A 14,557-nucleotide genomic window follows, 5' to 3' on the forward strand; every position below is an offset into this window, starting at 1 on the left:
AGTCAATGTAAAACCAGAAGCCTGACGAGCCACTAGATACCATCGATTGTGCCTAGGAATCCTAGCCCAATACATGCTGACCTCCAAAAGTAACGGTCAGACTGTTCCTGAGTCCTTCAGAGATATAGCCTCTCAATTCTCAAGGAAATCCAACCCCGTACCTCTTATCCTAACTGAAACTTTCTCAGGTCTAAATGCCATAAAAATTATGAGAAGGAAAGCTTCAAAGGAAGCCCCCACTTATTTTATATGCGGCTGTGTGATCGTCTCAAAATCGTAGATGTCCCTTCAAACCTCAAGTATGGGCCTGAACACTTTTCCAAAGAAACCTGTTAGTGCATCACAATTCAGTCAAGGCTTTAGGCAAATGGTTGGATTCTCGCCTTGTCGGTCATATCAGTTTAAGATGCTCTTGGTGGATGACTGATCCCCCTGTTCTAGGAACCAAACGATCCTATTATGTTCATTTGATCAGACTAGAAGAAATATCTTTTTACCAACCTGCATTGATCCCAGAGCAGTACGACGTACCCATAGAGTTATCTTTACTTTAGCACAAAACTTTCTTCCCTCTCGAGCCATTGACCGAAAATTTATTATATCTTATTGAGAAGGCTTGGAAGAAATGCACCTTAGCTATAAAAATGAGAGATTAGGGTTTTGGTTTGAAATTGAACCAAAAATAGAATCAAAACTATAGAAAATAGGATTTTGATTACAAATTGAACCAAAAGCCGAATTAATACTATAGAAATTAGGGTTTTCATTTGAAATCAAATAAAAAATAGATTATCAAACCTCATTAAATTTTCGATAACAAAAAAAAAAAGAAAAAAAAAACTGATGAACATTAGTTCCAAAATAACTAAAGATAATATAGAAAAATAGATAGAAACCAAGAGCTAAAACGCACAGATTTGGAGAAATAATAAATGAAAAATCCAATATCACTAATTTAGATAGATAGGCCTGTAGACACCCCATTTTTGCACTCGCCTGATTAATCAACTCATCAACCGGATTGCAACGGTTCCCAATGATGGATGATTATTCCAATACTATATTTTATTGTTAGATATGTTTCAGAAATTCGGATGAGATATCTCAAACTAACAAATCTATACAAACCGCGCTACGCTAGGAAAATATAACCCCAAAAACATAGAAATCATCATCTTGCAGATAAAAAGAAACGTTACGATAAAAATCACTAAAAAATGAATAAATTACCAAAATTTCCCTAATCTCAAAACATCCCTAGAGTCTTTATTACGCTTAGGAAAATCCTTTCAAACACATAAAACAATAAATTGAAATCAAATAAACCATTTCACCAACTTTCACAAAATTTGATAAAATTACAATAATGCCCCTCATAAAGTTCATGACATTTCACACAAAAAATTTCATAAATGATACAAACCAATATTCTTATTGAATTCCTTTCGAAAAATCTATTCCAAAACATCTTGGAACATTGAAAATTCACTTAAAACGTAAAAAGTCCTCTCTAAGGGCAAAACGATAATTTTACAATTTTAATAATTAAAAATTTTAAAATTAATAATTAAAATATTAATTAATCTAAAGTGAAATTCTAATTAAAATTAAATTTTTTTTAAGTCAAGTCAATCAAGTTAGACTTAAGTCAAAATCCTAAAGTCAAGTCAATCAAGTAAGACTTAAGTTAAAATCTTAACTTCTAGTCAATCAAGTGAGACTTAAGTCAAAACCCTAATAAATTTAATAAGACCAAAGTCAAACCTTAACTCTAATATAATTCTAATCAAACACTAACTCTATATAAAATTATTCTAATCAAATACTAACTCAATCTAAAAGAATTCTAATCAAATACTAACTCTATCTAAAAAGTATCTAAAAAAAATCTATAAATAGGGACCACTACAACCTATTTTCGTATGAAAAAATAAACCCAAGAAAAATTAGGTCAAAAAGTCTCCCTAGCCTTCCCCAAACCTTAATTTTGAAGTCCTAATTCCTTACCCAATACCCAAACCCCAACTTTTGGTTAAAAAACACCCAGAAACCCTTCTAAAACACCTAAAAATCCATCAAAAAATAAAAAAAACACTCAGATCTAGGAAGAAGATACTTCATCTTAGAAGATCAGAAGTGGATCTAGTGACGAAAACGAAGCAAGAAATCACAACTAAGGAATCTCTTTGTCAATTTTGAGGGAACCATTGTTGCGATCATCATGGTAAACTTTTTTATTTTTTACTTTATTTTATTTATTTGTTATAGGTCTTTTAGCAATATAATCTTCTTTGGGGAATAGTAGAGACTGGTGTTTGTCAGGCGGGATTGGTGCCTAATACCTTCCAACCTCGTAACGTGATCCCCGAACTATAGTTTTTCTATTCGTAGATTAGTTGTTTTTATCCTTATAGGGTCAATGTTCGGTTCAAAAGTGGATCCGCACACCCTACAGATCGAGGGCGCTTTCAGTGGCGACTCCACTGGGGATTATTGAGGATCAAACTTGAAAAGTCCCAAGTATGGGAACATTGCCAAATCAGCCTAGTTTTTTATTTATTTATTTAGTTTGGTTTATTCTATTTGTTTATTTATTTATTTTTATCTTTTATTTTTATTTTCGTGGCTTGATTGCGGATTGTTTATTTGGATTTTGGGTATTTTATTTTTGTTTTTGATTAAGGCTCACTTTTTGATGACCCTAAACAATGAAAGATTCAAATTGACATATAAATTGAGGATGGAATCATGATGATTGGGATGAGAGTCATGGATTTTACCTTTTAAAAAAAAAAAAAAATTTGGATGAAATTTTTTAGCATGTTACTATGCATGGATGGTGAGTTGTGAAAATAAATTATTTGTAAGTAATGCGCTAAGAAACAAAAAAAAGTGCCTTTTTTAACGTTGTTTGTGATGAGGAGAGAATTCCAAGAAAAACAAAACAGAAAAAAAATCGCAAAAAAATATATATTTTGATGCCTGGTGTGCCATAAGTAGAAAATGATTTTTTTTATTTTCATCTTCTTCTCATATAATTATTTGTGAGTGATGCATTAAGAAATAAAAAAAAAATACATTTTTTAATGTTGTTTGTGATGAGGAGAGGATTGCAAGAAAAAAAATATAAAAAATATATTAAAAAAATTATTTTTTTGCGTGGGGTGCTAATAGTAAAAATAATTTTTTTTTCTATTTCTATCTTCTTCTCCAATGAGAAAGAAGAAGAAAAACAGCAAACAGAGAGGCGTTTCTCTCTCTCTCTCTTCCACCCATCTTCTCATCCTTATAGGTGATCTTTGAGATTTTTGTTCTCTATTTCTTTTCATCTTGATATATTTCACAGATCTGAAGTTCTTAAGTTTTTATTTGGTTAAGAATTCGAGCATATTTCCTTCTTTTTTTTTTTGGGTTTTGGAGGTGGGAATTTCTAGCTTTTGTTGGGATTCGGATTTCAAGGTTCGATTTTAGTTCTCAGTGTCTAAACGAAAAATCCATTTACTGCATTTTATTGTGTTTTTTATCTTTGGGTCGGTGCAGATCTCCTGTTATTTATATAAACTCTGTTCTTCCAAACAAGGAATCTATATACAAAGTTGTGATTTTGATAGTATTATTGATCTCTTCTCCATAGACTATTTCTTAATGCTTAATCTCTTGTTCTTGATGTTTGAGATTCATGTCTCCCATTCTCAGTAAAATTCTTCTCTCCGGGTTTATAATAATTCCACACTTAGGCATAGGACCCACTTAATTCAATCTTTCTCTGTTGTCTTTCTCTACTGGTTTTATCTTTTTTCATGAATTGGCCCTCCAAAAATTAGATCCTTACAGGCATGAACATCACACACAGCAGCCCACAAAAAAGCCTACTCCACCTTTATTTTTAGTTGTTTTGTTTTAAATGAGACATAAATTTATCTTTTGTGGTTTCCTTTGGATGTATGGTCCTTTAAACTAGTGTGTGAGGATGGATTTTTGGGAGGAAGATGACAAAAAAACTTATCATTCTCTAGATTTCCATGCGACAAAGATTTCATTTAGTGGGTGAAAAAGTTCTTTGAAGAGAATGGAAAGTGGTGAAAGTAAAGAGGCCAAGCTTTGAGCTTGGGAACTTGTTGACCCTGATTGTAGCGAAGTCTTGGGAACTTGTCCATTGATTTCAGGTGGAGCCAAAGAACCAGCTTTCAATATTTTAATTCCTTGAGTGCTAAGACCAATCTAAATTTCATGTCTATTTATTTCATCAGAGTAACATTAAAGTAGTGGATGAACTTGTATCTAACTTGTATCCAAGAGATGCTCCGTCGATTATTGGATCTTACTTGATGTGCGATGAATGGCACATGTCTATTGATTTCAGGTGGAGCCGAAGAACCAGCTTTCAATATTTTACTTCCTTGAGAACTAATACCATTCTGAATTTCATGTCTATTTATTTTATCAGAGTAGCATCAAGGTTTTTTTGTTTTTTAAATTCTGCAATCAGTTAAATACATAGTTTGTATTCTGTTGTAGGCATTCAAGCTGTTATTGCTTAGATGCCTCCATGTTCTCCATGTGTGTGCTGGCAACAAAGTAAGGGTGTGAGATGGGGTTGCTGTGACCAGCCATGTGGCATGCTCGGAAAAGAAAAAAAAACAATGGTAGCTGCTATAGTGAACATGAAATGGCAACAACTGGCTACTATTATATGTGAAAGAAGTTTGTGGCAGTGTGAACTGAGCATATGTGTGTGCTACGGTGGGTAGTGAGAAGTGGCAATAGCTATTTTGGCTTGCTACATTGACAACAGATGGCAAGCACATCTGAAAAAATACGTCAAAGGAATGGGAGCAGCAGCTGTGCTTGTGAGCAAAAGGTGCAAGGACATGTAAGAGGTGGCATAAGCAAGAGGGAAAGACAAATGGTAAGTGGGACAACAGGTATGCGTGTTGGGTTTCAATGAAATGGAAAAAATAGAAAACAAATAGTTGGGCTATTGTTTCTCCTTTACTTTTATTATATGAATAAGTTTGAATTTCAATCAAAAACCTCGGTTAGGCCATAAGGTTAGTAACTTAAAGGATAAGTTTAAAAAAAAATGCAGTGAGATAAGTTGGTACTTGATACAGCATGCACGCATAATAGTGGGGAAGTCTCAGCTTTTTATAAATTCTTATGCTTGAGGTAGGATTCATGATGCTTCCATATATTTTTCTTTCCTTATTTTATTTCATGTATGTTTTCTTCATATATTTGTAATAATAGTTTTCCTTGATGAGGGATACTAGTATTAATTTATGAGGTTGACACTATTATTTGTACAACAGATCAATTCAAGGCAATTGATGACGAGGGAATGCTGATGTATCAGAGGCCCTTCATGAAGGGGAAGCTCTACATCCACATCACAGTTGAATTCCCCGAATCACTGACAATGGAGCAGTGCAAGATGATGGAAACAGTGCTACCACCAAGGACATCAATTCAGTTGATAGACATGGAGTTGGATGAGTGCGAGGAGATGACTCTCCACGATGTGAACATTGAGGAGGAGATGAGGAGAAAACAACTGCAAGCTTAGGCTCAGGAGGTCTATGACGAGGATGAGGAGAGCCATGGTGGTCCCCAAAGGGTGCAGTGTGCTCAACAATAGCAGATACGAGAAGAGAAGCACCTGGGGAGGAAATTTATTTAGTTTCTCATAAGAAATGATAAGTTAAAAATCCTTTTCTATTATTATTGTTATGGTATCATTACGGAGTTAGTTAAGCATCGTGGTGGTGTGAAAGCGCCCTTGATCTGCGGGGTGCGTGGATTCGCTTTTGACCATTGAGGGTTGGGAGTCGCCACCTAGTTATTACGGTCTAGGAACCGATCATTGACTCTAAAAACAAAGACAACTAATCTACGAAAGAAAATACATGTCCAGGGATCACGTTACGGGGTTGGAAGGTGTTAGGCACCAACCCCGCCCGACAAACGTCGGTTTCTACTTATTCCCAAATAAACTACATTACTAAAAGATCTAAGTAATAAAAAAAAATTAAAAAATTCATACCTTTCCGAAGACAATGTTCTCGTTCCCTCAGATCTGATAGAGTAACTCCTTGTACAGTACTCCTCACTTCGTTCCGTCTCTAGATCTGATTTCTGATCTCTGAGGCGAGGTATCTCTTTCTTAGATCTGGATTCTTCAAATTTGTTTATCGATTTCTAGATGTTTTTGAAGAGCTTCTAGGTATTTTTTGTGCTAAAGTTGAGGTACGGGTGTTAGGTAAGGAGTTAGGGCTTCAAAATTAGGGTTTATGGGAGGCTAGGGAAGCTTTTTGACCTACTTCTCTTAGGATTTATTATTTGATACGAAAATAGGGTGTGAGGACGCCTATTTATAGATTTTTTTAAGGGTTGATTTAGATAGAATTAGTGTTTAATTAGAATTATTTTAGTTAGAGTTGTATTTTAGTTAGAATTGTTTTAGGTAGAGTTGTATTTTAATTAGAATTGTTTTAGGTAGAGTTATATTTTAGTTAGAACTTTATTAAATAGAGTTATTATTTAATTAGAACTCTATTAGGGTTTTGACTTTTGGTCTTATTTAGTTGACTTTAAGATTTTGACTTTAGTTTTAATTGATTGACTTTAATATCTTGACTTTAGTCTTACTTAATCGACTTTAATTTTGACTTTAGTCTTACTTGATTAACTTTAATACCTTGACTTTAGTCTTGCTTGATTGACTTTAATTTTTTGGAGAACCCCCCTCTATTATATCTTTAATTCTTTGCACCCCCAAATGGAGGGGTCCTTGAAGAAATATCTTGGCAACCCTCAACAATTTTGCCTGAGAGCCTGATTGATCGATTTTTTTAGTTTAAAATTTGAAATTAATTTTATTAATGTTTCAATTTAATTATTTAATATTTTATTTATTAATTTGAAAAAATTTAATTATAAAAATCGTGAAATTACCGTTTTGCCCTCGGAGAGGACTTTCGCGTTTTAAGTCAGTTTTTTATGGTCTAGGATGTTTTAGAATCGATTTTTCATGAGGAATTCAATGGAAATATTAGTTTGTGTCATTTATAAAAAAAATTGTGTGAAATGGTGTGAACTTTATGAGGGGCATTTTCGTAATTTTGTCAAATTCTGTGAAAATTGGCGAAATGATTTATTTAGTTTCGATTTGCTGTTTTATGTGTTGGAAAGAGTTTTCCTAAGTGTAACGTAAGCTCTAGGGATATTTTAAGGTTAGGGGTATTTTGGTCATTTGGTCATTTTTTAGTGATTTTATCGTGAAGTTTCTTTTTGTCTGAAAAATGATGATTTCTATATTTCTAGGGTCATATTTTCCTAGCGTAGCATGGTTTCTATAGTTTTGTCAGTTCGAGATACCTTATCCAGATTTTTGAAACATATCTGGTAACAAAATAATGCATTGGAATAATCATCCATCATTGGGAACCGTTGCAATCGGGTTGACGAGTTGATTAATCAGGCGAGTGCAAAAATGGGGTGTCTACAGATTGCCCTCTTTGGTAGAGGGTTGAAGTAAACTAGATAGCAAATCTATTTTGGTAGATAGTGCGATATCCGAATGTTAAAGCTAGTGACAGTTAATTTTGCAGCCTGATTTAGCAATTCGTCGAGGCGTTCGGATCCTTGAGTTAAAACTCTCCCCGAACTAAAAGGTTGTCAGGTCATCAAGCGAGAACTCTCACTGATAGTGTCAGATCCTTGAATTTTAGAGAATTCTCCCTAACTAAAAAGTGCAAATGTGAGTGTATGTATTGTGTGAAACTGAGTAAAAATTGAGAAAAAACTGAGCATAAACTAAGCATAATCTGAGTAAAATCTGAGCATAAATTGAGCATAATCTTAACAAAAGTAAGCATAATCTGAGCAAAATTGAATGTCTTACTCTACTTACCTTAGGTGAAAGAGTAATAAGCTAATTTTTTGGAAGTACTATTCTACCTGCCTAGGGTGAAAGAGTAATGAACTAATTATTTTTTTGGGAAGTTCTACTCTACCTACTCGGAGTTAAAGAGTAATGAACTAAGCTTTTTGGGAGTCTTACTCTACCTGCTCAGAGTGAAAGAGTAATGAACAAAATTTTTTTTTGGGAAGTTCTACTCTACCTATTCAGAGTGAAAGAGTAGTGAACTAATTATTTTGGGAGTCCTACTCTACCTACCCAGGGTGAAAGAGTAATGAACTAATTATTTTGGGAAGTTCTACTCTACCTACTCGGAGTGAAAGAGTAATGAACTAATTTTTTTGGGAAGTTCTACTCTACCTACTCGGAGTGAAAGAGTAATGAACTAATTGTTTTGGAAGTCCTACTCTACCTGCGCAAGGTGAAAGAGTAATGAAGTAATTGTTTTGGGAAGTTCTATTCTACCTACTCGGAGTGAAAGAGTAATGAACTAATTGTTTTGGGAGTCCTACTCTACCTGCCCAGGGTGAAAGCTTAATGAACTAATTATTTTGGGAAGTTCTACTCTACCTACTCGGAGTGAAAGAGTAATGAACTAATTTTTTTGGGAAGTTCTACTCTACCTACTCGGAGTGAGAGTAATGAACTAATTTTTTTGGGAAGTTCTACTCTACCTACTCGGAGTGAAAGTGTAATGAACTAATTGTTTTGAGAGTCCTACTCTACCTGCTCAAGGTAAAGAGTAATGAACTAATTGTTTTGGGAAGTTCTATTCTACCTACTCGGAGTGAAAGAGTAATGAACTAACTGTTTTGGGAGTCCTACTCTACCTGCCGAGGGTGAAAGAATAATGAACTAATTATTTTGGGAAGTTCTACTTTACCTACTCGGAGTGAAAAAGTAATGAACTAAGCTTTTTGGGAGTCCTACTCTACCTGCCCAGGGTGAAAGAGTAATGAACTATTTTTTTTTTGGAAGTTCTACTTTACCTACTCGGAGTGAAAGAGTAATGAACTAATTTTTTTTTTGGGAAGTTCTACTCTACCTACTCGGAGTGAAAGAGTAATGAACTAATTTTTTTGGGAGTCCTACTCTACCTGGCTAGGGTGAAAGAGTAATGAACTAATTTTTTTGGGAACAAACGGGGGATTAACCTCGCATTTGATTTTTTTTTTTTAATAAAAAGTTGGATTTTATGAAGGTCCTGGTAAACATTTTAACTCTTTTTGAATCTTAGGAGTTTTCAAAATTGCTATCAAAAGGGTAACCTTTAATTCAAAGTTAACCTTATCCTTTGGGGTTGGAATTGACCAGGTTTCAGAATCAAAATGCCCCTAGTTTGACAGAGAACATTGCACTGGTGATAATTGAACATAATTTGAAAACAAATGCACCTAGTGTAAGGGGGGAAACTGTACTCTTTAGAAAAAGGAAGTGTCCTTGTTATGAAAATTTAAAATTCTTGATTACCGCAAGCACAATAAAGGTTTAACTTTTAATTTTGACTTTTTATATTGAAGATTTTGAGTTAAGCTCAAAGAAATTGGAACAAAATATTTCTTTCTGAAATTCATCATAGAATTTGTTCTTTCTCCCTATCGGTTCGCTTAGGGACATGAAACTCTTCAGATCAATCATAGACGAGATACTTGTATCCACTGAGTCTATATTTGGTTCAAACTGGGTATTGAAACTTGATCATTTAGACTTCTGAGGTTTTGGGTCGGACCGCCTTTTCAACTTCTCAACTAGATAGAGATTTTCTTTTATTTGTAGCTCTGAGTTTTGCCTAGATTGCCTTTCAGGTTTTCAATCTAGCATGCTCTAGCTTTTGCCTAGATCGCCTTTCTAGGTTTTCGATCTAGCGAGCTGACAATTTTTTCTCTTTTCTTTGCTCTGATTGTTGTCACGGTCGTCCTTTCAGATTTTTAAACTTGCGAGCTTACCTTAATTTTTGCCTAAGTTGCCCTTTTGAGTTTTCAACCTAGCAGGCTTCATTTTTCTTTTTCTTCCATTTTGCACTTCTAGAGAGTTATTGCCTGATCAAGCTTTGCTACCTTCCTTGACTTTTCGCACGGTACTAAGGAGGACTTTCAGAGGTATGTTTAGGACTGGGTATAAAACGAAAGGAATCTTAAGGCTCAAAAATCCAAATGCCCCTTGTGTGACATTTTCTTTTAAATTATTTTTTTTTCTCGAATTTTCTTCCCCACTCTGACAATATTTTTTCTTTTGAAATTTTTTCTTTTTAGATTTTTTCTTTTTCGGGGAATCTATTTTTTTGTTTTGATGTGGTCGGGCCTGAAGTAACTTTTCAGGTTGCTTACGTACACCAGAATTTTGGGATTAGACCAAGACATAATTCAAATTTTTCCCTTCCCTAAGTTAGGTAATCGGATTGAGAAAGAAAAAGACATTAGTTTTTTTCGAAAAGGCTGCAAAGGGCTGAGAAAGGAGATATTGAACTGAGTAGTAGGAAAATTGATTAGGCCAAAGATGGCCTCCTCAAACGTAGTACCGTTTGATCTGGTCAAGGTTGGTTGACTCTGGTAATTCGATTCCATCATGATCTTGAAGTCTAACAGTATTCCCAGATAGTATTTCCTTAATGATTGAACTCTCTCCAATTGGATTCAAACTTCCTCCTATGATCGAGGAAGAGTATTCAATTTTTTTTTGGTAGTCTGATGGTTAGATCCTTGACTTATAAGTGATGAACTTTGACTTTCTTGTCAAACATGCGAGCTACTCCTCTCCATTGATAGACCCAATCTGTTTCTAACAATTAACTTCCATCAAGACCTTGAGATACAGGATTTTCCCTTTTAATCGGTAAGATTGCTTCCATATCATACTAGAGTGACTCTAGTGGAAGACTCTATTGAAGTGTAATATGTCCATAATGCGAATGGTAACTTCTCTGGCCAATCCCGGTGTGATGTGTGATTGACACATTTTCACGATGATTGTCTTGAGATTTTTACTGGCTGCTTCAACTATTCCATTGATTTTAAAATTTCAGCACTGATACATTTTGTAATCCCTCCTCTAACTATGTCAGTCTATTTTGGTTTTATATGTGGTGTTCTCACAGGATAGGTATATATTTCATGATCCTCATAGGACCATGTAAGCAAGTCTTTTGAATTTTTCTGAATAAATTCATCATCTCTTTGTGCTCCTCTGGGGATAAGTGAGTTCCAATTTGAATTTCTTGGGAATTATTTTTGTTCTGAGGTCAATGACCTTTACTTCCTCGAGCAAGACATTTATCTTCTCATTCAAGAGGGGGTTCCTTATTAGAGGAATTTCTCCCTAAAACCAGTTATTAGTTAATTCGTTTATGTGCTTCAGGCATTCAAAAATTTTCTTTATTCAATTAAATTCAGATGGGGCGACAAATACCTCTATGACTCGACAAACTAACTCGACTCAACAAAAAAAGAGTCAACTCGAAAAGAAGACATGACCTTGTTGAAGAAACAAAAGAATCGAACTAACCCAAATGACTCATGAAAACTCAAGACTACCCACAACGGGCTTGATTAGGACTGAAGACTGAGACATTGCTTACAACCGACATGACTGAGGCACTATAATCTTCAAAGAACAACTGATCGATGTTGAGAAATTTTGAGGTCATTTCTGATTGTTAACTTGATATTGACGTTTACTCTGACTGATCGGATTCACAATCCTAGCTAGAAGATGGACGATTGAGCATAGATACAATGATAACCTAGTAACCCCATCAAATGTGGATTATTAATTTTAGTGTTACCCCCTTGATAATATTTTAAATGAACCCTGAGATTTTATTGAATTATGTATACCAATCTATTAAACAATTCATCCATAAAAGGAAAATAATTTTATTGCACTCTTGAAAATTATTGAAAAATAATTTTTTTATTGAATAATAATTTTCAGAAACATATTTCAATCATTTTTTCTTTGAAAAATATTTTTCTTCCTTTTCTTTTTTTTGGAAAACATTTTCTTTTAGAAATTTTTTTTTTTTGGAAAGTATTTTCCTTTGGAAAATCTTATTCTTCTGGAAAATATTTTACTTTTGGAAAGCATTTCTCTTCTGGAAATTTTTTTTCTTCTTTTAAAATAAGGTTAAAAATCCAAATTAAAAAAAAGTTTGAATTTCATTTTGATTCAAATGACTCGGCCCATAATGATCGTTGGATCGAGATGGACTGGGTCAAGTTTAAAATAAATTTTTTATTGGGTTGGTATACCCAGTGATACTGTAATTTCAAATCAGGTTAAACAACAAAAAATTTATCCTTGAGGACAAACCCACACATTCCTGATCTCATCATTCATATACATTCGTCTCATCATTCACATGCATTCTGATCTCATCATTCACATGAGTTCTAATTCACATACATTCATCATTCACAATGTCTCATTCAATGAACAACCCGGGAACACCCATGATAAGTTCGAGTCGTGATCTACAGGGAAGCTTTCTAGACTTAAGCTTACTACGTGCAATACATTTTTATCTGGCCACCCTTACCCAATCACACCTATATACCTCTCGATACGTGGTGACTTGGTTTGATATACAGTATAGGTGATAATCTAAAACTTCAACTCACTTCTTTGAAATAAAAAATAACCAATTTGATCCCCAGTTGAGAGGTGGAGCACGATGCTGAGCAAGAGCCCACTTAAATACCTCTTCTAGAATAAACGTAGTCTATCCCCCTCGTACAGTAGGGTACAGTGGGGCAGGATCTCGCTTAGGCACTGATTTTGACCAAGAAGTGCAATTGATGTACTTGGATTATCTTTTATAAACCTACGGGTACGAGTCAAGAGTTGTAGCTTCCATAAATGGTTTGGCATCCCATGAGGGGACCAACCACTTACTAGTACTACATTGGTAATCGGGACATGTGACTGTGTGGCTCACAATAGGTTAAAGGCTCAGGTCGCTCCAGCCTGGGTGCATCAATATACCTTTCAGAGTCACTCAATCAGACGGTATTGATGCCCCAGTTTGATATAGCCTAAACTACGTGATTGGAGTTGTGATTTTCATGAATGACGTCGCATCTCCGAAGAGACCGGGCCACGCACTAGTGCCACGTTGGCTATATGGGATGTGCAAGCGTGCAAAGCATTAAACGTGCTAGTGGTGTGTGCAAAATAGGGTGAGGTGTGCCCGGGGCCTTTTTCAAACAAATGGGCCCATGGGCCTGATCATATCACACAAGTATGGATTTCTCATATTGATCAAGAAAAACAAAATCCATAACATTCAGTTCGAAATCAAGGCATGCACATTATAGAAATATATCAATCAAATCATAGCATATTAGATAAGCAATTAACACAAAAATAAATAATCGAGTTCGATTGTTGACGCAAGCATACAATCCCAAAAATATTTCTTTATTTGGTCCAATCAAGGGTTATTTTGGGTGACCCTACACAAATTGAGATTTTAACGAATATTAGATTGATGATAGAATGATTGTTGTGAACATAAGGAGTTATGATTTTTTATTTTTTTTACCACGTGGCGAGGTCCACAACAAATTATCTTTTTGAGGAACATGCATAACAAACATTTTTTTGTTCAAAAATTCTCTTAAGTTTGTTACTTAAGAAACTTTGGGGTAGGAATTTGGCTAGCCTGACTAATCCGATAAGATTTTCGATCTTACTAAAAGGCGTTGGGCCAACACCATAACAACTATCCAATGCCACAAGTTTTATGGAGAATAATAAAATAAATAAAATAAAATGACTCTTGAAATTCTATATTTAGAATTAAAATTCAGCCATTAGAACCCTAATGGCATTGGATCATAAAGAAAGAACTTGAGATTTTTACCAATGATCAAGATCCAAAAGGCTATGTTTTTTTTATTTTTATTTAAAAAAAAACAGATATTTTCTTATAAAAAAAACAGAATTTTTATTTAAAAAAAAATTGATTTTTTTTATTTAAAAAAGGAAAATAGATTTCTTTTATTAAAAAAAAAACAAATTTCTTTCATTTAAAAAAACATATTTCTTTTATTTTAAAAAAACAGATTATTTTTTTATGTTAAAAAAAACAGATTCTTTTTATGTTAAAAAAACAGATTTTTTTTATTTAAGAAAATAGATTTTTTTCAAGCTCTAGAAGACCACATTAGATTTTTTTTACTTGTCAATTCAAGTGGGTCCAACAACATTGAGTAAGATGTAATATCTTACTGACTTAGTCATGCTAGCGTGACCCATGGAGTGGGTTCCAAACCAAGTTGGTTTGCTGTGTAACAAACTTAACAAAGTCAGTAATAAAGGAATAATTGATCTCCTTATCTCCTTAGTTTTAGCTATTTGATTGTATTATTTAAATGTTTATTAGCTGTAGTTATCAAGCTTAGGAATTAGTCTGTAACAGACTCTAACTTATAGGATCTACTGACTTATAGGATCTGTAACAAACTTTCTGGTATTCTACCTATTGTATTTATATACCAATTCTGATCAATAAAAAGTAGATTGAACAAAGCTCATTTCAACCTCTGTTATGGTATCAGAGCACCTCTAACTGATAGTCAATTTTTTTTTCCAGCAGCCATGACCAACACCCCAACCACCATTCACAACACCAATGAA

This window comes from Akebia trifoliata, chromosome 12, assembly GCF_017979445.1.
Source record: "Akebia trifoliata isolate Shusen 1 chromosome 12, ASM1797944v1, whole genome shotgun sequence".
Classification (NCBI taxonomy): Eukaryota; Viridiplantae; Streptophyta; class Magnoliopsida; order Ranunculales; family Lardizabalaceae; genus Akebia; species Akebia trifoliata.